The 24,679-nt window shown below is 38.0% G+C and overlaps 1 pseudogene across 1 annotated transcript in view; it reads left to right on the top strand.

The window, feature by feature from the left end:
• The window catches only part of LOC309653333 (zinc finger X-chromosomal protein-like), a 31,729-nt pseudogene extending 9,669 nt beyond the window's left edge, over positions 1-22,060 (top strand). The window contains exons 2-4 of the transcript XR_014268800.1: positions 15,529-15,596; positions 16,488-16,576; positions 21,043-22,060. The product of XR_014268800.1 is annotated as a zinc finger X-chromosomal protein-like (transcript). The remainder of the gene's footprint in view (positions 1-15,528; positions 15,597-16,487; positions 16,577-21,042) is intronic.
• Positions 22,061-24,679: the final 2,619 nt, after the last annotated feature.

Genomic DNA, 24,679 nt, shown 5'->3' with positions numbered 1-24,679 from the left:
TTTCCTTCATTTCTTTTTCATTTATTTCTGATCTGATCTTTATGATTTCTTTCCTTCTGCTATCTGTGGGGTGTTTTTGTTCTTCTTTCTCTAATTACTTTAGGTGCAAGTTAGGTTGTTTATTCGAGATGTTTCCTGTTTCTCGATGTAGGCTTGTATTGCTATGAACTTTCCTCTTAAAACTGCTTTTGTTGCATCCCATAGGTTTTGGGTCGTCGTGTTTCCATTGTCATTTGTTTCTAGGTATTTTCTGATTTCCCCTTTAATTTCTTCAGTGATCACTTCGTTATTAAGTAGTGCATTGTGTAACCTCCATGTGTTTGTATTTTTTACAGATCTTTTCCTGTAATTGATATCTAGTCTCATAGCGTTGTGGTCGGAAAAGATACTTGATACAATTTCAATTCTCTCAAATTTACCAAGGCTTGTTTTGTGACCCAAAATATGATCTATCCTGGAGAATGTTACATGAACACTTGAGAAAAATGTGTATTCTGTTGTATTTGGGTGGAATGTCCTATAAATATCAATTAAGTCCGTCTTGTTTAATGTATCATTTAAAGCTTGTGTTTCCTTACTTATTTTCACTTTGGAGATCTGTCCGTTGGTGAAAGTGGGGTGTTAAAGTCCCCTACTATGATTGTGTTGCTGCCGATTTCCCCTTTTATGGCTGTTAGTATTTGCCTTATGTATTGAGGTGCTCCTATGTTGGGTGCATAAATATTTACAATTGTTATACCTTCTTCTTGGATCGATCCCTTGATCATTATATAGTGTCCTTCTTTGTCTCTTGTAATAGTCTTTATTTTAAAGTCTATTTTGTCTGATATGAGAATTGCTACTCCAGCTTTCTTTTGATTTCCATTTGCATGGAATATCTTTTTCCATCCCCTCACTTTCAGTCTGTATGTGTCCCTAGGTCTGAAGTGGGTCTCTTGTAGACAGCATATATATGGGTCTTGTTTTTGTATCCATTCAGCCAGTCTGTGTCTTTTGGTGGGAGCGTTTAATCCATTTACATTTAAGGTAATTATCGATATGTATGTTCCTATTCCCATTTTCTTAAATGTTTTGGGTTTGTTATTGCAGGTTTTTCCCTTCTCCTGTGTTTCTTGCCTAGAGAAGTTCCTTTAGCATTTGTTGTAAAGCTGGTTTGGTTGTGCTGAACTCTCTCAGCTTTTGCTTGTCTGTAAAGGTTTTAATTTCTCCATCGAATCTGAATGAGATCCTTGCTGGGTAGAGTAATCTTGGTTGTAGGTTTTTCTCCTTCGTCACTCTAAGTATATTCTGCCACTCCCTTCCGGCTTGCAGAGTTTCTGCTGAAAGATCAGCTGTTAATAACCTTATGGGGATTCCCTTGTGTGTTATTTGTTGTTTTTCCTTTGCTGCTTTTAATATGTTTTCTTTATATTTAATTTTTGATAGTTTAATTAATATGTGTCTTGGCGTGTTTCTCCTTGGGTTTATCCTGTATGGGACTCTCTGTGCTTCCAGGACTTGATTAACTATTTCCTTTCCCATATTAGGGAAGTTTTCAACTATAATCTCTTCAAATATTTTCTCAGTCCCTTTCTTTTTCTCTTCTTCTTCTGGGACCCCTATAATTCGAATGTTGGTGCGTTTAATGTCCCAGAGGTCTCTGAGACTGTCCTCAATTCTTTTCATTCTTTTTCCTTTATTCTGCTCTGCAGTAGTTATTTCCACTGTTTTATCTTCGAGGTCACTTACCCCTTCTTCTGCCTCGGTTATTGTGCTACTGATCCCTTCTAGAGTATTTTTAATTTCATTTATTGTGTTTTTCATCATTGCTTGGTTCCTTTTTAGTTCTTCTACGTCCTTGTTAAATGTTTCTTGCATTTTGTCTATTCTATTTCCAAGATTTTGGATCATCTTTACTATCATTATTCTGAATTCTTTTTCAGACTGCCTGTTATTACCTCTTCATTTGTTAGGTCTGGTGTGTTTTGACCCTGCTCCTTCATCTGCTGTGTGTTTCTCTGTCTTCTCATTTTGCTTATCTTACTGTGTTTGGGGTCTCCTTTTCACAGGCTGCAGGTTCGTAGTTCCCATTGTTTTTGGTATCTGTCCCCAGTGGCTAAGGTTGGTTTAGTGGGCTGTGTAGGCTTCCTGGTGGAGGGGATTAGTGCCTGTGTTCTGGTGGATGAGGCTGGATTTTGTCTTTCTGGTGGGCATGTCCACGTCTGGTGATGTGTTTTGGGGTGTCTGTGGCCTTATTATGATTTTAGGCAGCCTCTCTGCTAATGGATGGGGCTGTGTTCCTGTCTTGCTAGTTGTTTGGCATAGGGTGTCCAGCACTGTAGCTTGCTGGTCGTTGAGTGAAGCTGGGTCTTGATGTTGACATGGAGATCTCTGAGAAATTTTCACCGTTTGGTATTATGTGGAGCTGGGAGGTCTCTTGTGGACCAGTGTCCTGAAGTTGGCTCTCCCATCTCAGAGGGACAGCCCTGATGCCTGGCTGGAGCACCAAGAGCCTTTCATCCACTCGGCTCAGATTAAAAGGGAGAAAAAATAGAAAGCAAGAGGGTAAAATAAAATAAAATAAAGCTATTACACTAAAAAATAAGAAAAAAATTATTAAGAAAAAATGTAATAAAAAATTAGTTTAAATTTTTAAAAATAAGTTTATTAACTTTTTATAATAAAAAATAAGAGAAAAAATTAAAAAATTTAAGAAAAAAATTTTTTAATGTTTTTCAAATATAAAAGAAAAAAATTAAAAGAAATCTTAAAAAAATTTTTTTAAATAAAAAATAAGGAAAAAATTATTAAAAAATTTTTTAAGAAAAAGAATTTTTTAAGTAAAAAAAAAAAACAACAGACGGACCAAACCCTAGGACAAATGGTGGAAGCAAAACTATACAGACAGATTCTCACCCAGAAACATAAACATATACACTCACAAAAAAAAGAAAAGGGGAAAAATTAATATATCCTGCTCCCGAAGTCCACCTCCTAAATTTGGGATGATTCGTTGTCTATTCAGGTATTAAACAGATGCAGGTACCTCTTGTTGTTTGTGGAACTTTAATCAGCTGCTTCTGAGGCTGCTGGGAGAAATTTCCCTTTCTCTTCTTTGTTCGTACAGCTCCCGGGGTTCAGTATTGGATTTGGACCCGCCTCTGCGTGTAGGTCGCCTGAGGGCGTCTGTTCTTTGCTCAGACAGGACGGGGTTAAAGGAGCCGCTGCTTCGGGGGCTCTGGCTCACTCAGGCCGGTGGGGAGGGAGGGGCACGGATGCGGGGCAAGCCTGAGGCGGCAGAGGCTGGCGTGACATTGCAGCAGCCTGAAGCGCGCCGTGCGTTTTCCCAGGGAAGTTGTCCCCGGATCACGGGACCCTGGCAGTGGCGGGCTGCACAGGCTCCCGGGAGGGGAGGTGTGGATAGTGACCTGTGCTCGCACACAGGCTTCTTGGTGGCGGCAGCAGCAGCCTTAGCGTCTCATGCCCGTCTCTGGGGTCTGTGCTGATAGCCATGGCTCACGCCCGTCTCTGGAGCTCGTTTAGACAGAGCTCTGAATCCCCTCTCCTTGCGCACCAGGAAACAAAGAGGCAAGAAAAAGTCTCTTGCCTCTTTGGCAGCTGCAGACTTTATCCCGGACTCCCTCCTCGCTAGCTGTGGTGCACTAACCCCTTAAGGCTGTGTTCACGCCGCCAACCCCAGTCCTCTCCCTGCAATCCGACTGAAGCCCGAGCCTCAGCTCCCAGCCCCCGCCCGCCCTGGCGGGTGAGCAGACAAGCCTCTCGGGCTGCTGAGTGCTGCTCGGCGCCGCTCCTCCGTGCGGGAATCTCTCCGCTTTGCCCTCCGCACCCCTGTGGCTGCGCTCTCCTCCGTGGCTCCGAAGCTTCCCCCTTCTGCCACTCGCAGTCTCCGCCCGCGAAGGGGCTTCCTAGTGTATGGAAACCTTTCCTCCTTCACAGCTCCCTCCCGCTGGTGCAGGTCCCATCCCTATTCTTTTGTCTCTGTTATTTCTTTTTTCTTTTGCCCTGCCCAAGTACGTGGGGAGTGTCTTGCCTTTTGGGAGGTCTGAGGTCTTCTGCCAGCGTTCAGTGGGGGTTGTGTAGGAGCAGTTCCGCGTGTAGATGTATTTCTAATGTATCTGTGGGAAGGAAGGTGATCTCCGCATCTTACTCTTTCGCCATCTTGCCCAGCACCCCTGTTGGTAGTTTTTTAATCACAATTTCAATTTTGGTACTTGTGATTGGTTTGCTCATATTTTCTATTTCTTCTTTGTTCAGTCTTGGGGGATTGTACCTTTCTGAGAATTTGTTCATTTCCTCTAGGTTGTCCATTATTATCAGCATAAAATTGCCTATAGTAGTCCCTTATGAGTCTTTGTATTTCTGTGGTGTCCGTTGTAACTTCTTTTTCATTTCTAATTTTATTGATTTGTGCTCTCTTCTTTTTTTTCTTGAGAAATCTAGCTAATGGTTTATCAGTTCTATCTTTTCAAAGAACCAGCTTTTAGTTTCATTCATCTTTTCTGTTGTTTTCTTCATCACTTTTTCATTTATTTCTGCTCTGATATTTATGATTTCTTTCTTTCTGGTAACTTTGGGTTTTGTTTGCATCTTTTTCTAGTTGCTTTAGGTGTAAGGTTAGATTGTTCATTGGAGATTTTTCTTGTTTCCTGAGGTAGGATTGTATTGGTGTAAAATTCCCCTTTAGAACTGCTTGTGCTTCGTCCCATAGATTTCCGATATTCATGTTTTTGCTGTCATTTGTCTCTAGGTATCTTTTGATTTCCTTTTGACTTCTTCAGTGATCCTTTGGTTGTTTAGTAGCATATTGTTTAACCTCCACGTATTTGTGTTTTTTACAGCCTTTTTCTTGTAGTTGATTTCTAATCTCATAATGTAGTGGTCAAAAAAGATGCTTGATATGATTTCAGTTTTCTTAAACTTACCAAGGCTTACTTTGTGTGGCCCAGCATGTGCTCTATGCTGGAGAATGTTCCATGTGTGCTTGGGAAGAATGTGTATTCTCCTTTTGAATGGAATGTTCTGTAAACATCCGTTAAATCCATCTGGTCTAGTATGCCATTTAAGGCTTGTGTTTCCTTATTGATTTTCTGTGTGGATGATCTGTTCATTGATGTAAGTAAGGTGTTAAATTCCTGCACCATTATTGTGTTACTGCTGATTTCTTCTTTTTTGACAGCATTTACCTTATATACTGAGGTACTCTTATTTGGGTGCATATGTATTTTTAGTTGTTATATCATTTTCTTGGGTTGATGGGTTTATCATTAAGGAATATCTTTTTTTTTTGTAACAGTATTTAGTTTTAAAGTCTGTTTTGTCTGATATGAATATTGCTATTCCAGCTTTCTTTTGATTTCTATTTGTGTGGAATACCTGATTCCATCCCTTCACTCTCAGTATGTGTCCCTAAATCTGAAGTGGGTTTCTCATAGACAGTATTTATAGCAGTCTTGTTTTTACATCCATTCAGCCAGTCTGTGTCTTTTGCTTGGAGCATTTAATCCACTTACATTTAAAATAATTATTGATATGTATGTTCTTATTGCCATTTTGTTAATGTTTCGGATTTGTTTATGTAGGTCTTTTTTTTCTGTTCCTGTTTTGTGATTTGATTACTAATTTCAGTGTTGTGTTGGATTCCTTTTTCTGTTTTGTGCTTTGTATGTATTGTAGATTTTTGGTTTGTGGTTACCATGAGGTTTTGCTGTAGCAGTCTATATGTATACAAGATTGTTTTAAGTTGCTGTCTCTTAATTTCAAATGTATTTCCTATATCCTGCATTTGTACTGTCCTCACAGTTGCTGGTTTTGGTACCGTATTTGTGTGTGGATGATTTCCTACCTTTACTGTATGGTTTCCTTTACCGGAGAGCTTTCCCGTTTGTAATTTTCTTGTTTTTGATTGTGGCCTTTTCTTTTCCACCTAGAGAAGTTCCTTTAGCATTCGTTGTGAAGCTGGTTTGGTGGTGCTGAAGTCTCATAGCTTTTGTTTGTAAAGCTCTTGATTTCTCTGTCAAATCTAAACTAGAACCTTGCTGGGTTGAGTATCCTTTGTTGTAGGGTTTTTCCTTTTGTCACTTTAAATATATGTGCCACTCTCATCTGGTTTGCAGAGTTTCTTCTGAAAAATCAGCTGTTGTTTTTCCCTTATTGCTTTTAATATTTTCTCATTGTCATTGTCTTTAATTTTTCTCAATTTGATTAATATGTGTCTCAGCATATTCATCCTTGGGTTTAACCTGTATGGGACTCTGCACTTCCTGGACTTGGGTGACTGTTTTCTTTCCCATGTTAGGGAAGTTTTCAGCGATTAGCTCCTTAAATATTTTCTCAGGCCCTTTCTCTCTTCTCCTTCTGGGACCCCTGTAATGCTAATGTTGATGCATTTAACATTGTCACAGAGGTCTCTTAAACTGCCCTCATTTTTTTTTCATTCTTTTTTTTTATTTTGTTTTGCAGTAGTGATTTTGATGGTGTTGTCTTCCAGCTCATTTATCCATTCTCATTTATTCTGCTATTGATTTCTTCTAGTGGACTTTTCGTTTAACTTATTGTATTTTTTAAAAATTAGTTTATTTTACTTATTTATTTTTGGCTGTGTTGGGTCTTTGTTGCCGTGCGCAGACTTTCTCTAGTTGCGGCAGGGGGGGCTACTCTTCGTTGTGGTGCACGGGCTTCTCATTGCGGAGGCTTCTCTTGTTGCAGAGCATGGGCTCTAGGTGCGCAGGCTTCAGTAGTTGTGGCGCATGGGCTTAGTTGCTCTGCGGCATGTGGGGTCTTCCCGGACCAGGACTCGAAGCCGTGTCCCCTGCATTGGCAGGAGGATTCTTAACCACTGCGCCACCAGGGAAGCACCTATTGTATTGTTTATCTCTGTTTGTTTGTCTTCTATATATTGTAACTGATTGTAAAGCATTTTTTGTATCTTCTTGGTCTCTGCCTCCATTCTTTTTCTGAGATCTTGGATCATCTTTATCTCATTACTCTGAATGCTTTTTCAGGAAGGTTGCCTATCTCCACTTCACTTAGGTGTTTTTCTGGAGTTTACACTTTTTCCTTCACCTGGAACATATTCCTCTGCTGTCTCATTTTATAACTTTCTGTGTTTGTGGTTTCTGTTCCTCAGGCTGCAGGATTGTAGTTTCTCTTGCTTCCAGTGTCTGCCCCCTGGTGGGTGAAGTTGGTCTAAGAGGCTTTTACAGGCCTCCTGTTGGGGGTACTGGTGCCTGCTCTCTGGTGTGTGGCATTGGATCTTGTCCCTCTGGTAGGCAAGGCCATTGCAAGGGGTGTGTTTAGAAGTGGCTGTGGACTCAGGAAGATTTTAGGCAGCTTGTCTGCTGATGGGTGGTGCTGTATTCCCACCCTGTTTGTTGTTTGGCCTGAGGCATCCCAACACTGGAACCTACAGGCTGTTGGGTGGGGCCAGGTCTTGTGTCAAAATGCAGCCTCCAGGAGAGCTCACACCAATGAGTACTTTCTGGTACCTCCGCCACCAGTGTCCTTGTCTCCACAGTGAGTCACAGTCGCTCTCACCTCCCCAAGAGACGCTCCAAGATCAGCGGCTTAGTCTGACCCAGGATCCTATGAAGTCACTGTCTTTTTCCTGGGTCCTGGTGCACATGAGACCTTGTGTACATCCTCCCAGAGTGGAGTTTCTGTTTCCGCCAGTCCTGTGGAGCTCCTGCAATCAAGCCCCACTGGCCTTCAAAGCCAAATACTCTGGGGGGGGTCCTCCTTCCAATGTCAGACCCGTGGGCTGGGGAGCCTGATGTGGGGGTCATTACTCTCCTGTAGGAGAACCTCTGTGATATAATTATTTTGCAGTTTGTGTGTTGCCCACCTAGCGGGTATTGGATTTGATTTTATCATGACTGCACCCCTCTTCCCACGTCATTATGGCTTCTTTATGTCTTTGGATGTAGATTTTTTTTTTGGTAGGTTCCAGCCTTTTTTATTGATGGTTGTTCAGCAGTTAGTTCTGATTTTGGTGTTTTTGTGAGAGGGGGTGAGTTCAAGTCTTTCTACTGTGCCATCTTGTCTCCAACTTCCTGTTTTCTGAAAATGTGGTTCCTTTTTTATCCGTATAATTGACATAATGTGGTGCTCAAGTTCGCACTCCCAGTAGAGTAGAGTAGTACATTGGTCCATTAAGGTTACTCCTTGTTTTTCAGTTGTAGGACACTCAATTTCAGGGTAAAATAGTAACTTTGGCTAAGTGAGGCCTCTTTGGTTTAATGTCAGAGTGTTAAAGGCTTCTCTCCCCTCCCCTTCTCCCAGATGGCTATGTGGAGCTCAGCTGGGGTGCACACCCTCTCTAGCCTGCAGACAGAGTTGCACATGCTATCTCCAGGCCTGGGTCTCTGTCCTTGGGCACCCTCTGGGCACATGCTGAGCTCACTGGGCATTTAGACCCCACTGGGGTCCCCATGGGGCTGTCCTGTTAATTTTTTTGAGGAACCTCCATACTGTTTTCCTTAGTGGCCACACCGGTTTACATTCCCACCAACAGTGTAGGAGCGTTCCCTTTTCTTCACGTCCTCACCAACACTTAATCATCTCTTTTTCATACTAGCCATTTAACAGCTACTAAGTGATGACTCTAACAGATAGATTGCTTTTTGTGTCATATTCAAAAAATTGTTGCAAAGACCAGTGTCAAGGAGCTTTTCTTCTCCATCTTTTCCTAGGAGTTTTATGATTTCAGGTCTTAAGTCTTAGTCCATTTGAAGTTAATTTTTGTGAATGGTGTATAAGATAGAAGTCTAGTTTCATAATTTGCGTGTGATTATCCAACTTTCTCAACACTGTTGAAGAGACCATTCTTTCCCTATTGACTGTTTCTAACGTCCTTTTAAGTTATTGAGTGTATTTACATAGGTTTATTTCTGGACTCTTGATTCTTTTGTGATTTCACATGAATTTTAGGATTGTTTTTCCTATTGCTGTGAAAAATACCATTGGAATTTTAATGCATTGAGACTATGGATAGCTTTGGGTAGTGTTGGCATTTTACAATATTAATTTTTCTTACCTGTGAACACAGCACTTCATTCCATTTATTTGTGTCTTCAATTTCATTCATCCAACTCTTGTACTTACAGTGTACTGATCAATTTTTCACTTCCTTGGTTAAATTTATTCCTGAGTATTTTGTAGTGTTTGATGTTTTTGTGGATGGGATTGTGTTTTTTATTTTTCAGATAGTATATTGTTAGTGTATAGAAACTCAACTGATTTTTGTATATTATTTTGTATTCCTGAAACTTTACTGAATTTGTGTTTTGATGGAGTCTTTAGGATATTCTGTATATAAAATGTGTCATCAGCAGGTAGAGGCAGCTTTACTTTTGCCTTTCTAATTCCAGTGCCTTTTCTTTTTCCTGCCTGATTGGTCTACGTAGGACTTGCAGTACTGTGTTGATGGGAGTGGTGATTGTGAGCACTCTTGTGTCTGAACATAGAGTAGATGCTTACATTAGTTGTGGACTTGTTACATAGGATTTTTATTCTTCATTTTGTTAATGTGGTAATCCTTCTAATGTGCTGTTGAATTCAGTTTACTACAATTTTATTGTGAAGTTTTACGTTTATATTCGTCAGGGATAGTAGTTTTCCTTTTTTGGACTGTTCTTGTATAGCTTTAATATCATAAAATGAGCTTGGTATTGTTTCCTTTTCTTCAGCTTCTTTAAGTGTTTGAAAGGGATTGGCTTAGTGTTAATCCTTCTTTAAATGTTACCAAACCATTTGGTCCTTGGCTTTTCTGTGTTGGGAGGTTTTATTTACTGATTCAGTCTTCTTCCTTATTGTTGATCTGTTAGATTTTCTATTTTTTTCCTGATTCAGTCTTGTTAGGAAATACGTTTCTAGGACTGTATCCATTTTTTGTAGGTTATCCAGTTTGTTGGCATGTGATTGATTGTTCTTAAAGATTGTATTTCTCTAGTGTCAGTGGTAATGTCTCCTTTAATTTCAGATATTATTTATTTGACTTTTTTTTTTTTAGTCTAGCTAAAGGTTTGTCAGTTTTGTTTACCTCATTAAAAAAACAGCTCTTCACTTTATCATTTCTGTTGTTTTCTGGTCTCTATTTCATTTATTTCTGCTCTGTTTTTTGTTTCTTTCTGCCAACTTTGGGCTTAGTTTGTTCTTTTTATAGTTCCTTGAGGGGTAATATTAGGTTGTTTATTTGAGATCTTTTTTCTTCATGTAGGTGTTTATCATCATTTTGCCGCATCTAAGTTTTGGTATGTTTGCATTTTGTTTCCATTTTTGCTTCAGAATATTTTTAAAATTTTTGTATGATTTCTTCTTGGACAAATTAATTCAGAGTTTTTTGTTCAGTTAGTTTCCAGCTTTCTTCCTGGTACCGATTTCTCATTTCATACCATTGTTGCAGGAAAAGATACTTGATAATTTCATTCTTCTTAAGTTTAAGATTTATGACCTATATAATAATCTATCTTGAAAGATATTCTGAGTGCATGCGAGAAGAATGGGTATTCTGTTGCTGTTGGATGAAATGTTCTATATATGTCTTTTAGGTCCATTTGGTCTAATGTATAGTTCAATTCTAATGTTTCCTTTTAGATTTTCTGTTTGGATGATCTGTCTGTTGTTAAAAGTTGCTCTGTTGAAGCTTCCTCCTATTGTTGTAATATTATTTCTCCCTTCAGATTCGTCAGTATTTGGTTACTATACTTAAGTGGGCCAATGTAGGGTCCAATGTTGGTTGCATACATATTTTTGATTTGATATATCTTTTGATGAATTGATCCTTTATCATTATATAACTTTCTGTACCATTTTTGATGTACAGTTGATTTTGTGTGATATTTGTAGCTACCGCTGCTCTCTTTTCATTTCCACTTGAAAGGATTATCTTTATCCATGCCTTCACTTTGAGCCTGTGTTTTTCCTTACTGCTGCAGTGAGTGTCCTTTAGGCAACATATAGTTGGTAGTTGAGTCTTGTCTTTTTTTTTCTTTTAAATCCGTCTAACCACACTGTCTTTTGATTAGAAAATTCTGTGCATTTATGTTTAGGGTGGTTAATGATACTTAGAGACTTACTAATTCTCTCTTACTGTTTCCTGAATGACTAGTAGTTCCTTTTTTCCTTCCTTCTTCTTTTGCTGTTTTCCTTTGGGAACTGACTAGTTTTCATAGTGGTAGGCTTTGCTTCTCTTCTTTTATGTTTTGTGTATCTACTGTAGGTTTTTGCTTTGGTTTCCATAAATTATCTTATGCACATAATGTTATCTTAAGCTGATAACAACTTAAAATGTTGATTGCATACAAAAACCCTATCCTTTTACTCTTCACACTTTGTTTCTGTTGTCACAATTTACTTTTCTCATATTATATATCTAGCAAGAAATGGTAGCTAACATTGTTTCTAATACTTTTTGTCTTTTAATTTATAGAACAATTTATTATTGTCCTATATGTCCTTCAGAAATGAAGGAAAGGGGCTTCCCTGGTTGCACAGTGGTTGAGAATCTGACTGCCAGTTCAGGGGACACTGGTTCGAGCCCTGATCCAGGAAGATCCCACGTGCCGCAGAGCAACTAAGCCTGCGTGCCACAACTACTGAGCCTGTGCTCCAGAGAGTGCGAGCCACAACTATTGAGCCCACATGCTGCAACTACTGAAGCCCGCGTGCCTAGAGTCCCTGCTGTGCAACAAGAGAAGGCACTGCAATGAGAAACCCACACACTGCAACAAAGAGTAGCCCCTGCTCGCCTCAACTAGAGAAAGCCGGTGTGCAGCAATGAAGACCCAACACAACCAAAAATAAACAAATTTATTAAAAAAAAATAAACTGTCTAAAATCAAAAAGAAATAGAGAATTTTAAAAGCAGCAAGAGAAAAAAGTTCTTTCATAAGGGAACCACCATCAAGCTATAGGTGGATTTCCTATGGGGGAAAATGCCACCTATTTGGCATGTGGGATCTTCCCAGACAAGGGATTGCACCTGTGTCCGCTGCATTGGCAGGTGGATTCTTAACCACTTCGCCAGTTAAGGAGTCCCTAGACAGTTTAATTATGTGTCTTAGAGAAGATTCTTTTAGGTTGAAATTCAGGGGATATATCCAAATCCTCTACAGTTTGGGGAAGACATTCTTTCCTTAAAGCCATTGTTTCCCCTTGTCTCTGTCCTCATTTTCTGGGACGTCAGTAATATGTAGGTTGTTTTCTTTAATGGTATCTCACAGTTAAGGTATGCTCTCTCTCCTTTTTCATTCTTTTTTCTTTTTTTTAACCTCTAACTGGTTTATATCAAAGGACTTGTTATCAGATTTTTTTCTTCTGCTTTATCCAGTTTGTTGTTGATGCTCTCTATTTCATTTTTTTTCCATTTCATTTCACTGTATTCTTTCAGAATTTCTGTTTGGTTTTCTTTTATGATCTCTGTCTTGCTTTTAAACTTATTTTGTTTATGTATTTCTTTCATTGTTTTCTTGAATTGTTTCTCTGGGTTTTCTTTTAGTTTTCTGAGCTTTCATAAAATAACTTGAATTCTTTATGGCACATTGCAGATCTCCATGTCTTTGGAGTTGGTTACTGGAAAGTTACTGTGTTCCATTGGTGGTGTGGTGTGTCCTTCATTTTTCAAATTCCTTGAAGTCTTGTGTCATTTTCTTTGCATTAAAAGAAGCAGTCACTTCTCTAGTCTTTACTTAACTGTCCTCAGCAAAGAAATACCTTCTTTCATCCCTATGAGGAATTCTGAGGCTTTCTAATACCTTTTCTATGGACATGCCTGTTCCATCGTTTTTGCTCCCTCTTTTGAGGGAATCCTTAGATTGTATGCCTTATTCCCATTCTGCAAAGCCAACATGGGTGCTGAGAGCCTCACGTTTCCTTTACCCAGGGTGGTGCTGAATATCCTAATTTGCGTGGTTTCTCGCAATCCCATTGAGTCAGGCCTGCTCTTGGTACTGTTGGCAAGACACACAGAGAGCCAGCCATAGGATGAGAGTGTGTATGGGTAAGGCAGGTGTGTGGGTGGAACAAGCAGGGGGTCCCCAGCAGCTCGTGGGTGGGTTTTCTGATAGAGTTGTGAAGCAGGAGGATCATGTTCCTTTGATGCCCCGCAAGAACCCTGGCTACTGTTCTCATAGCTGCTCTCCAGCCCCTAGTCCTATAGCCACACCTCAGTATTCTGGATGTGGCAAACAAAGTGGATCTCTTTGACAATATTCTGCACCATTGGGTTAGCTGGGTCCTCATTCACAGGCCAAGAAGGACTCTCTTGGCACTGAGCTGTGCTGCCTTGGGGGGGATGTGAGTAAAGTGAAACCATTCTTCTTACCTGCTCCAGTGCATCCAATTTCAGATTTTTTGCTGAAGGGAGTCCTGGAATTTCTCCACTGACTCTTGAACTTCCACAAAAGCTCACTCATCCATGGATGATTGTCTCAATCAGTGTTCTTTGGAGTGAGGATAGTAGAAAAGTCTTATTGCACCATAATGAATACAAGTTCAACTTTTATTAGAGGTAATGAGATTGATTTCTATAAGGAGACTTTAAAATACCTTAAATAAGACATCATTTTATTTTTTATTCTCATAAGATATTTTCTCATTTATCCTTTTATAGTCACATATTGAAAAAGGGAAAAGAAGTACAAGCTAGAAAGTTTTGGGAAGAGGAAGCAGTGACAACTTATTTAGAGGAACTATCTTTTCCATTTTTTTATAGTTGAAAAAATATTACTGTACCTATCATAACCTTTTCACTTGAAGCATTTTGAATAAATGTCATAAAATACATTATATTTTGAAAATGAATTGGATGTCTTAGGGCTGGCATGTTGGAAATTAATTTTTTTATACTATAAATTACAACTGAGTTTCTTACTTGCATAGTTCCTTAGACACTATGTAAATATCAAACATTAGTAAGAGATATATAGGGACTTCCCTGGTGGGGCAGTGGTTAAGAATCCGCCTGGCAATGCAGGGGACACGGGTTCAAGCCCTGGTCGGGGAAGATCCCACACGCCACGGAGCAGCTAAGCCTGTGCGCCACAACTACTGAGCCTGTGCTCTAGAGCCCGTGAGCCACAACTACTGAGCCCATGTGCTGCAGCTACTGAAGGCTGTGCACCTAGAGCCTGTGCTCCACAACAGGAGAAGCCTACGCACTGCAACGAAGGGTACCCCCTGCTCACTGCAACTAGAGAAAGCCTGCGTGCAACGAAGACCCAATGCAGCCAAAAATTAAATAAATAAATTAATTAATTTTTTTAAAAAAAGAGATATAAATTACCATGACATATGCTTAAAAAAAAAGAAGAAAGGGATAAAGTGGTATGGAAATTCAGCAGCAGAGAAAGTAGTTGTTTTTAGTATTTTTGTGAAGACGGACATGTAGGGGATAAATTAGTGCAGGGATGACACGTAAAGGTCATTCACATAGAAGAAATCTGAAACCAGGGATTTGGCTGATGAGAGAGACAGAAACAGAGATTGGGGTAGTGGTAGAAAGAAAGGGAAGATGAATTGAAGGGAAATTATGAGAATAATGGAAAGGTTGTCAGAACCAGACCTTGGAGGCATGTAGGCCAAGGAGATAAGATTTTATTTGGAGAATCAGTAGGGAGTCATTAACATGTTTTGAATTGAGGTCTAACATCATTTAAAGCATGTTTTAGAAAAGGAAGAAGTTTATACTCACTTGTATAAGAGGAGAGAGGCATGCCATTCCATGACGGACCACATAGGGTAAGAAAGCAGAGGAGAAGAGGAGATGCCATAGTACAGAGTTACTGGGATTCTATAGGGAAGGAATGGGCAAGGAAGAATAGGTATACTAAGTTTAGGATTGGATAGTTTGAACAATTTTAGTGGCCTCTGGGCTATAAGAACTGTCCCTAGTTGTTTGGAATGTGGCCCTGGGTTATTTTAGAGTAAGGAGAATCTTGGCTTAGTAAATTTGGTGGTTAGGGGTGTGGGCTTTGATTGGTTGGTTTGTATATCAAAGGTGCACTCACAGGGCGACTATTGCTGTCAGTAGGCAGTCCCTCCAGGATCAAGGCCGCAAAAGAGAGAGAAATATAGTCGGTGCACTACATTACTTGCAGTCTTAATAGTAACAATTTATATGTTGTCAGCAAAAATGATAGAGATTAAAGAAACTGTATGTGATAGCACTGTTGAAGGTGAATTAGAAAGTGGCGATAGGAAAACCAATTAGGAAGTTTGTGTGGTACTTGCAACATAAGTAAATCATGACCCCTAATAAACCTCCCCTTTCTGCTCCCTCTATCTCCTCACTTGCTTTTTAGGCATGTACTAGGTTCTTTGTATTCTTGTATTTTAACTTTTTTTTTTTTTAAACTGGCTATTTTTTCTACCCTAGGCCGTATTTCGTCGATGACCTTCAGCTTTCATGTTTGTGTGTTATTGTTTTGGTCACCAGGAGAGACAGAGACAAACTCTTGCTTGTGGTTTCAGACATCCTGTAGATGGGACTTTGATTTTATTGTGTAAAGATGAATTTATTTTTTAACCTTTCAGCTGGTACCAAGTTATTTGTGGCCTGGAGAATATACATATACTTTGAGAATTGTTTCTGCAACCAGAAGGTCAGTTAAGGGAGGTCACTGTAAGTTACATAGAAATCTTAAGAAGGTTTACCATTGTAATGAATTTTGAATTTTTACCATTTTGTAATTTATTGGTAAGAAATTGTAGACTATATTAAATTTAAAGATGTAATAAAAATCTTTCTGGAATTCCCTCAGTATTCCACAAAATGTGTTAAAGTTGAACCTTAAAGAGTCATGGCTGTTTATGGAAAGGAGGCTAGAGGGAGTTTTCTGGGGTACAAAAAATGTTTTATGTCTTATTCTGAGTAATGCTAATACAGATTTACAGAAATATAAATTTATTAAGCTAAACACTTAAGATTTATGCACTTTAATAAAAGAAACTAATGAAATATAGCAGAAAAGAAACAGACTCACAGATACAGAGAACAAACTAGTGGTTACCAGAGGGGAGAGGGAAGGCGCAAAATAAGGTAGGGAATCAAGAGGTTAAAAAGTAGTATGTATAAAATAAATAAGCTACAAGGATATACTGTACACAGGAAACATAGCCAGTGTTTTATAATAACTATAAATAGAATATAACCTTCAAAAATTGTGAATCACTGGAACTTATATAGCAAATGCACATCAACTATTCCTCAGTTTAAAAAAGGAAAAAAATTTCTTCACTTTATGTAGAGTATACTCTAAATAAAACAAAGAGAAAAACCCCAAAACACTGTCAACCTGCTTGATTTAACTTCTCTTTCTTATGATACAGCTACCCAAATATAATTGGAAATCATTATGTTCACTTTATTTTACATTGATAGGTTTTGATAAATCAAGAAATGTGACCATTTCAGAAGTGTAAATATCATGATGACATTTTAAGTATGTGATATGAAAAAATTAATGTTTGATATACTTTATTTCCCGGTTTAGGAGCTGTAACTAATGAGAATCAAAGGCCATGGATGAAGATGAACTTGAATTACAGCCACAAGAGCCAAACTCATTTTTTGATGGAATAGGTATATCTATTTCTTGGGTTGTTCCACTTTCCATCTGCCAAATTTGGAGTTATCAAGGGGATGTATTGCTAGATCTGTATTGATTTATACTTAGGTATCTTGTTTTCCTCTCAGAAATCTCGTTGCCAACTCAGTCTTGTCAGTAATACCATCAGTATCAAAAACTTGTTATCTTTATTTTAATTTTTCTCAGTTTACTAAGTCCTATTAGTTCTGTCTTTGAAAGTGTTTTTTGTTTATTTCTGCTGTTACTGGTTTTCTTTTGTTGCTGTAATGCATTTCCACAAATTGAGCGACCTAAAATACATCAGTTTGTTACCTCACAGATTTGTAGGTCAGAAGTTCAGCTACAGTGTGGCTTAACTTGGTCCTTGTGTTGAGTTTCAGAGTGTTGGCAGGGCTTCATTCTTTTCTGGAGCTAGCAATCCAAACTAGTATTGATTCTGATGGTGTAAATTTTTAAAGAATTTTGTGAATCTCCTCTCTGTGTCATGGGCATTTACCTTATTAGAAAAGAGATCCATCTACATATCCTTCTAAGATAATCCCTCTTCTTTTTGACTTCTGCTGAGATGGTTGCAGGACAACGCCCTAAGCTCTTTAGACGCATCCTACTTTGATTAAGGTATCTGTGAGGCACACTGTTTACAGCCTTAGAAAGACATTATATGACTGAATTCTCAGACTTTTTGCTTTGTCTGAGATTATAGGGAAGAGTTGTAGAGTCACAAACTGCTTTTCCTCTAAAAGGTTCTTTACTGACAGCAAATCACCCCAATTTTAACTACTTTTTTCTCTTTGTCATCTGTTGAAGCTGAGAATTTCCCCAGTTGTTAAGTCCTGCTACCTTTTTATTTATTGGTTCTTCCACAATTTTTCTTTCTTTTCTTGAATTTACCATAAGCAGCAAGAACAAACCAAGTCACATCATCAACACTCAGCTAAAATCTCCTGAGCTAAATATCTGAGTTAACTGTTACAAATTACATTTTCCGTATAACCGCAGGATACAATTTTGCTAAGCTACTTGTCGCAATGTAACAGGTTATTCCTTCCTTCAGTTTTGAATAACATGTTTCTCACTATCTTTTGAGCCTTTACTAGCAGTGTCCTTAAAGTCTAGATTTGTATTAACTGTCTGTACATGGTGACTTAGGTATTCTGTAAATCCATGTAAAATTTTTCTGCTTTGGTTGTTTCTTCCTTCTGAGTTCTCACTAGCATGAGTTGTTAACATCCATATTTCCATTACTGGACTATTCAAGGGAGTATCAGAACCATTTCACATTTGTAGGTATTTGTACAGCAGCACTCCACTCTCTGGTACCAAAAATCTGTATTCATTTCTGTTACTATTGCTCTGCCAAACATTAAACAAACGTAGCTGTATAACATAGTAAAATTCTTCGTCTCATGGTTTCCATACGTCAGAAGTCTATCATGGCATAGCTGTGCTATTTGGTTTGGATTTCATGTGGCTGAAATCAAGGTGTCATCAGGGTGTTGTTCCTTTCTGGAGCTTCTGGGGTGAAACCGATTCCAAGCTAATTCAGGTGGTTGGCTAAATTCACTTCCTTACAGTTGTAGGGCTGAGGTGCCCGTTTCCTTGATGGCTGGCCTTTGCTCCTCGCAGCTACTTGTGTTCCTTCACTTGCTTTTCATGTGCTCTCCACCCTGCCCCGTCCAAAGCAATAGGGCATTGAATCTGTCTCATACTTAACATTCTGCTTCAACTCTCTAATGCCAGCCTAAGAAATTTCTTTGCTTTAAGGGTTTATGTTTATCTAGTAAAATCACCCTATTTAAGGTTCATAACTTTAATTATATCTGAAAAGTATTTATGGCATTAGCCATAATGTGATGTATTCACAATTCCAGCCATTGTGGCATGGACATTTTGCAAGAAGGGTAGGGTGGAGTAAATGGGCTGGGGAGGCTGTATACCACACTGCTCTTCATGCCAGTTCTCCCACTTAGCCCAAGCACTATAATCTCATTTTTAACTTAATAATATTAAATTATTTTCCTCAAAGTTAGTTTCTTTCTTTCATTACCTGCACCAGCAGAGTACTCATTCTAAAATAACACATGGATGATGTCATTTCTCTGTTCTTTGATGCCCAGGAGGTAAAGTATAAACCTGAAGTCCTGTGTTTTGAAAGTGTCCTACTTATACAGCCCTGATTCTCAAAAGGCTTTCTGAAAGGAGCCTTCTGCATCAGGCAGATGGAATCTTGCTTCATTCCTCCAACTGCTCAAGGAAAATTACATTCATGAAGTTGTAACAGTGGGAAAAAAAGTATTGACATTTACAGATGGTTCTAAGTACATAATATTGTAAAGTGATTTACACAGCTATTCTTATAAGTTAAAATTCTAAGAATTTTACTCATTGAATTTTATATGATCATATTGCCATATATTAAAGCAACAGTAATTAATTTTACCAAGAAACGTGAGGATTTTTAATATGCTTTCTAAATCCTGTGTGTGTGTGTGTGTGTGTCTTAAACAATTAGGGATAGTCTTGACTCGTGGTAATTTCTGTTTGATAATGGTAAATACATCTTTGGATACTTGAACATATTGAAGTATAATTAATGTTCTTGAAAGAGAGACTGTAAGTTCCTTGGAGAAAAACACATAGGATTTACTAGGTTAAAGCCACAAGCAAGGCTGGGCATGGGTCAAGGGGTAGAATGAAGGGCTTTCGCATTTTAGCCCTATTTATTAACACTATGTTGTTTGTCTGTCTATGAACAAGTCACTTAATTTACGAGGTCCTCCATTTTTATATGTCCTAATAATAATGAAACCTCTCATTACAGTTTTTCAGAACACTTTCCTTACATTGCCATTTGATCATCACAACAGTCCTGTGAGGTATGCATGACAGATATTACTGTCCTCATTTTACTGATGAGGCAACCAAAATTAAGAGGTTAAATGACTTGCCCAAGGTTACAAAATGAATGTGTCTAAACTGTGCTCTGTGATTTAGACCTTTTAATCAGTGCTGTTGCCACTAAGTGCTTTCACAGTTATGTTCTTAAGATGCAGCTTAAAGTCATCTATTGCTTGATGTCAATTATTAGAGACATTGAAGACAAATTATTACTAAGCCTTTTGTTGAAGTTTTATAGAAATTAAAGGAGGCATTTTCTCGTTATTGTTTCTATATATAATGAAAGTGGGTATTAACTGGTTTAAAGACTCCCTGCAGCTTTATTATTCTTTGGCCCTTGTTGATCATTTTTGTTTGTTGAAGAATCTGTTAGTTTCTTGGAGGGCCTGCTCATTGACACATAGTCATTGGGTTAGGCATCTGCTTAAATTCAGCTTCTCTGAGTCATGACCAGGGACACTAATCAGCCAAGTAGCATTGTAGTTAAGACTTCCATGATTGCTTTTTACTGGACCAAGAGCCAAGATACCAGATTTGTTTTATTTTATTTTATGTTTTTGGTGAGGATATTTTACTTCTTTTCCCACTCATGGCATTCATTCAGTACATGTGCTGTGCAAGCAACTGTGTGATCTTGGTGAAGTCATTTAATCTCAAGGGGCTCCAGCTGATTCACCCCTCTACCTTAATTGCAGAATGGAGTGAGTTGGGTTTCTTATATTCTGAGGAACTGCCTTGGAGATGGAGTGTATGGGCTCAGGAAGAGGCTAGGTGGAGGCAAAATACCCTGGTGAACTTGGTCAGGCTGCACAGCAACTAACCTCAACCTCCACTGCTCCAGGGCAGCTGCACTATTTTTCATCTTCTGTATCCACAGAGATTCTTAACAAGTTGTCTTTCTTTCTCCTTAACCGTGTAGCATTCTATCTCGCTTTTCACTGATGCCCAAATCCTTTTATACGCCAAATTCAGAGGATAAATTTAGAGGATAATTTCTAAATTTCCAGTCATTAGATAAAGAATAATGGTGGAGTATTATACCAGAATAGGGTGAGACAATGAAATTTTTTAAAGGAAGGGAAGAAAAGAAATATATATGAATGATTAAAAGTAGAAAACTGTGTTGAATGAGTTGGGGGGGGAAAGAAAAGAAATAGAACAGACAGGAGGGAAAATGGTTCATTAGTTTTCTGAACTTGTGTTACTTGCTTAATTTCATAATATGGCTTAAATTTTATTTTGGTTGCCTGGGAACTTCAATGTTTTGTGTGTTTTTTTAATGAATATTTTTCTTTTGTGACTGCCCTGCATTTTTTGTTTTTCTAGTATTTCTTTACATGTTAATTGGTTAGGATTGAATAAAACCATGCTTGTGTTAAAATCTTTTGTTTCTTACATGAATCAAATAGATTCCCTCTATATTTCTTAAAGCTATTTTAATGTTTGAGAAAGCCAAGGATATAGTCTGTTCTTCTGGTGGAAATTAAAGAACATTTACATCATTTAAGATAGCCATTCGTACCTACCTGAAATTTGTTGTTTTAATTTTTGTTTTTTTAAGGAACTGATGCTACACACATGGATGGTGATCAAATTGTTGTGGAAGTTCAAGAAACGGTTTTTTGTTTCAGATGTTGTGGATTCAGATATAACTGTACATAACTTTGTTCCTGATGACCCAGACTCAGTTGTAATCCAAGATGTTATTGAGGATGTTGTTATTGAGGATGTTCAGTGCTCAGATATCTTAGAAGAAGCAGATGTGTCTGAAAATGTCATCATTCCAGAGCAAGTGCTTATTACCTCAGATGTAACCGAAGAAGTTTCTTTAGCACATTGCACAGTCCCAGATGATGTTTTAGCTTCTGATATTACTTCAGCCTCAATGTCTATGCCAGAACACGTCTTGACAAGTGATCCATACACGTGTCTGACATTGGACACGTTGAACACATTCATGATAGTGTAGTTGAAGCAGAAATCATCACTGATCCTCTGACAACTGATGTAGTTTCAGAAGAAGTATTGGTAGCAGATTGTGCCTCTGAAGCAGTCATAGATGCCAACGGGATCCCTGTGGACCAGCAAGATGATGACAAAGGCAACTGTGAGGACTACCTAATGATTTCCTGTAAGTCTTGGGGTACAGTGATTGTCCAAAGGTGTTTTTGAAGGCTGTCTTTCCTAACTTACATTAGGGTGATGTTTTCTTGACTTACATTTATATAATGTTAAGATAAATCGCATAAGCCTATTTGCAATATTGTTTTACTGTGGTTCCTATAAGATAAGCTGTAATTAAGGAAAGTGAAATGATACAAAAGTAAAGATTATTTCTACATAAGGTTGTAATTAGAAAGATAAGGGCTGCAAAGAATAGGACTGAACTATATGAATTGTGAAGGATGTAATTAGGCTATTACTTCCCTTATTAGAATTACCACCAAAACTTGAAAGGGTTTCAGTTTGGAAAAAAATCTTCTGTCTTTATAATGCAGTCACTTTTGCAGTTACTTTTTCCCACACCAATGTCTCTTTTCCCTTTGGAGTAATAATTGTATTTTTAAAAATAAATTCACTTTTGCTTTTGGAATTATATTAGTGTAACACCTTGAACTAAAGTAGTCATGTACAAGAGCATAAACAACTAATTTATGTAGATTTTAGATTGATTAGAAATTTAATATCACTGTTTTACATTCTGCTCACTACTCCTTATGGAATGCTGGTTTTCTTCATTGAGCTTACTTTTTTTAATCACCCAGGACATAATTAGACATAGTTTTGCTTATAGCACACGTCATAGTCATAATAATTGTTAGTAGAATGCCTGGATAGGTGTCTGATCTTTCTGACTTCAGCTTTTAGATATATTCCTTACATTAATGGGGTTTCACTTTGTTGGCTAGTTCCATTATCTAGCTGCTGATTTAAATAACTTGGTTATCTTAAATCAGCAGGTCATAGAGATATAACCAGGGTCTTTGCACTCAAGTTTTAGTGTAAATGCGGAGTTCAGGACTGTTTCCATTAACTCTGAATATGTCTTTTTCCTTGTGTCTTTGAGCATAGCTCAGTAAAATTTACTGCACACATTTTGGGGGCAGAGATAGTAGGCATTTATATGTCTCCAGTGTGATCAGGTATATCATCATCATGGCCCAGCTTTATGATAATGATAATTTTCTACATTCTACAGCCTCCACTGCTCCAGTGCAACTGCCACTTTTTTTCATCTTCTCTATCCACAGAGATTCTTAACAAGTTGTCTTTCTTTCTCCTTAACTGTGTGGCATTCTGTCTCACTTTTCACTGATGTACTGTTTGAATTCTATACCACGTACATGGATTACTCTTTTAATAAAAGTAAACTAATGGGCAAAAAAAAAAAAAAAGCCACTGTGAAAGCAACAATAAGAATAAAAATAATTTATTCAGGAATCTTTTGATCAGGCTTTAGAAAATTGCAAAAATGAAATGGCTAAAAAAATAGAATTAAACATGATTATGGAGAAAATTGATAGACACAGGAGACAGAAACTAGGAGATAAAACCCAAATACAGAAAAGTTCAGTGAACTTTTTAAATAGTTAAAAGACAGTAAACCTTGAAAGCTAGACAGAATTGGCTCATCACATACAAATGATCTTTCCTCAAAAAGAATAATGGTGGTTTTCTCATTAGGAAACATGGAGGCTAGAAGGCAATGGGATAATATAGTCAATATGTTGAAGGAACAAAGACGGTCACCCAAGAATTCTATTATCTAGCTAAAGTTTTAAAAATAAAGGAGAAATTGACCTTCCCATATAAACAAAAAACCTGCAGTAATCAAGACTGAGCAGTATTGGTATAAGGATAGACATATGTATCAATGGAAGAGAATTGGCAGTGCAGACATAATCCCGTACATTTCTGTCCATTGATTGATACTCTGATTTTTCACATAGGTTTCAAGATAGTTCAATGGGGGGACTTCCCTGGGGGTCCATTGGTTAGGACTCTGCACTCTCACTGCCAAGGGCCGGGGTTTGATCCCTGGTCGGGGAACTAAGATACCGCAAGCTGCGTGGTGAGGCCGGAAAAAAAATAAAAGATAGTTCAATGGGGAGAAAAAAATAGTCTCTTCAACAAATGATACTGGGATAGCTAGATGTCTACGTGTTGTAAATAATGAAGTTGGGCCACTATCTCAAAACATAACAAAAATTAACTCAAGACTTAAATGTAAGAGCTAAAATTCTGAGAAGAAAACGTAGGTGTAAGTATTCTTAAACTTGGATTATTAATGATAGTGGCTTCTAAGGTTTGGCACCAAAAAGCACAAGCAGCAAAACAAAAAATAAATACAGAGAACGGCCCCAAATTTGAAATGTTTTTGTTTCAAAGACAGTGTCAAGAAAGTGAAAAGATAACTCAGAATTGGAGAAAATATTTGTAAAGCCTGTATGTAAGGGTCTAGGAATCAAGGATATTAACCTTTTACAACTCAGTAATAAAAAGACAAATAACCTAATTTAACAAATGGGCAGAGAACTTGAGTAGACATTTCTCCAAAGGAAAAAACATAAGCATATAAAGGATGTTCAACATTGTTAGTCATTAGGGGAATACAAATCAAAACCAGAGTGAGATACCACTACAGACATTCAGATTGGTATTTTAAGAAATGGGAGGTAAGAAGTGTTGGCATGAATGGGGAGATTTTGCATCTCATAAATTGCTGGTGGGAAAGAAAATGGTGTAGCCACTTCAGAAAAATTTGGCAATTCCTCAGAAAGTTAAACATGGAATTACCGTATGACCCAGCTATTCTACTGCTAAGCATATACCCAGGAAATGTTAAAACATGGCCACACAATAGTTTTTATACAGATGATTATAGCAGCATTTTTAATACTAGTAGCCAAAACATGTAAACAACCCTAATGTTCATTAAGTAGATGAATTGACTTTAAAATGTGGTATCACCATACATTGGAATTTTGGCCATAAAAATAAGAGAAGCATTGATACAGTCCACATCATGGATGAACTTAGAAAGTCAAGAAATAAGTATATGGACTGTCTAGAATAGGTATATCTATAAGGACAAAAAGTAAATTAGTGATTGCCTAATCTAATTGTGAGATAGTTGAAGACGGGTTGTTAAAAGAGTACAAAGGGGGGCTTCCCTGGTGGCGCAGTGGTTGAGAATC

The sequence above is a fragment of the Balaenoptera physalus genome, assembly GCF_965194825.1.
Source record: "Balaenoptera physalus genome assembly, chromosome: Y".
In the NCBI taxonomy this organism is placed as follows: domain Eukaryota; kingdom Metazoa; phylum Chordata; class Mammalia; order Artiodactyla; family Balaenopteridae; genus Balaenoptera; species Balaenoptera physalus.
The sequence above is the reverse complement of the archived record's forward strand: the minus strand, read 5'-3'. Positions and strand labels throughout refer to the sequence as shown.